Here is a 2,483-nt window from a genome sequence, read left to right on the forward strand (position 1 = left end):
AAAAAAAAAAAACCATGAAGCAGTAGCTGATGAAGCTTGCTGCAAAACAGCAAAACTTCAAAGAATCTTTTAAAAACAACTTTGCCATCTCAGAGTTGTCTGGGTGGCTCAGTTAAGCATCAGACTCTTGATTTCGGTTCAGGTCATTATCTCAGTATTGTGAGATTAAGCCCTGTGTCAGGCTCTGTGAGAGTTTGCTTGATATTCTCTCTCTCTCACCCTCTGCCCTTCCTGATGCTCACTATCTAAATAAATAAATAAAATATAAAATACAAAGCAAAATAAAACAGTATTGTTATCTGATAAGAACTGTTTGGAACCAATCCATGATATTGGGAAAGGTATATGAAATACATTTACCAAACCTAAAATGATCCATTGTTTAATTTTAAATGTTCACAAGTGGTTCCCGGATTATATCCTGATTAAGTGGGACAAGCAAGATAGGCACTTTCTGTGGCCTTCTCAAATTTCTCCACCAATACTGGTTCATAAGCATGATCATTTTTCAGTAGAAAAATGGTTTAATGTATGTACAGTGGTAAGTAGTGGGAATTTTAGGATTTCTAAGAGGTCTGGACTGTTATTTGGCCCAAACCCAAGTTCTCTTTTTATTGAGGCAACAGTTACTAGATTGCCAATATTGTTTCTCCCACCCTGGGGCCTCTTTTTCAATGTCTTTTGTCAATTTTACCAAATTCTCATTTGGGAGAAGATCTCTTTGGGCCATGACAGAAGTTTGGCTATTAGTTTCCTTGACAGCAAGCATTTTTGGTGGAAATATCAGTGAGGTGGATTAGGTCTCCAGGGACTGCCTGGAAACCTTAATAACCAGAGAAGCCAACAGGAAAATGGCTTCTAATGTATTTTGGATAAAGGAGCCATTTTGATTTCTATCCTCCTTGGAGGTAAACACATCTCGCAGTTTCCCTAATACTCCAATGTCAGGAGCTACCCCAAATGTATACTAATTATCAGCATAAATGTTTGCTATTTTACACTTTGATGTATAATTCAGCATTTTGGGCTGAAGTACCAAAGGTAAAGGAGCTGTCTCAATGACTTCAGAAGACTGAAAATAGCATATCCAATATAATATTTACCATGTTTGTCCTTTAAGTAAGAAGCATCAGTAAAGCATGAAAACTCTGCATTAATGGGTGCCTGGGTAGCTCAGTTGGTTAAGTGATGGCCTTCGGCTCAGGTCATGATCCTGGAATCCCGGGTCCAGTCCCACCTAGGGCTCTTTGCTCAGCAGGGAGTCTGCTTCTCCCTCTGACCATTCCCCCTCTCATGCTCTCTCTCAAATAAATAAATGAAATTAAAAAAAAAAAAAAAGATCTGCATTATTAGAGGTGTTTCTCTGTAATTGTCACAGAGTCAAAAGGTGATCTGTCAGTATTAAACAGCCATAAGGGGTTTTGTATGACTCCAAATGTAGTCCCTGTTTTGAGATTAGATGCCTTAATCTGAGTTTCAGCAAACTGTAATTTGTCTTTGGAGAGTTTATGTCTCTTTAAGGCCAAAAGGTACATGCTGTCTTCCTTGAAGAAGTTTGAAAAAGGGGGTAAGGGAAGCAAATCGTCTATGTATTAAATCAAGGTAGAGCCTACAGAAAACTTTGTATCATCCAAATCAGCTTTTAAGGTTTGTGAAAAGAAAGAAGGACTCTCTTTGTAACCCTAGGGCATTACTTATTGTCCAGCTATATTTCTGTTCTTCCCAAGTGAAAGCAAAAAGATAGTGGCTATCCTTCTCTACAGAATACTAAAACTGCACCGCCTAGATCAATTACAGAGACAAATTTGCTTTCACGGGAATGGATGTTAGTAGCATGTGGGGGTTAGGAATGATAGGGTCCCTAGGGATAACAGTATTATGTATTTCTCAGAGGTCCCGCACAAACCTTCATCCCCAGTCACACATTTCTCGTGTGTAAAATTGGGGTATTAGAGGGGCTAGTGCAGGGGATATTGAGGCCCTGGGTCTTGTAATCTTCTATTATGGGCTTAATGCCCTGAAGGAATTCTTTATTTATAAGGTATTGATTAATTATGGAAACAGATTTTGGGGGATCTGTTTGAATATTGATGGGAGATGCACTGTGGATTCTGTCAACATCAATTGAAGATTCTGCTCTTAAAGGAGGATGGTGGCTGATTCAACAGGAACAAATGATTATTGCCCCAGACTCAACTATAGTGTCATTACAGACAGAGCATAGAAAGATGTCAAATTCCCCTGGTAGGCTATTTTGATTACTACTTTTAGCCCACTGAGCCACCCAGGAGCCCCTGATCACTACTTTTAAATTATAAAATCATTTTCCTCTTTCAGGAGAAATTCTGACATGATACTTTTTAAGAAATCTCAGACTGATAAATTTATAGAGGTGGAGGAACTAAGGAGAAAAAGGGTGAGTCTCTCTTGAAAGACCTAGACAAAGGGATTAGGTTCAGAGACAGGGAACTGTTGCAGTTGAT

This window comes from Mustela nigripes, chromosome 1 (assembly GCF_022355385.1).
Source record: "Mustela nigripes isolate SB6536 chromosome 1, MUSNIG.SB6536, whole genome shotgun sequence".
Taxonomy (NCBI): domain Eukaryota; kingdom Metazoa; phylum Chordata; class Mammalia; order Carnivora; family Mustelidae; genus Mustela; species Mustela nigripes.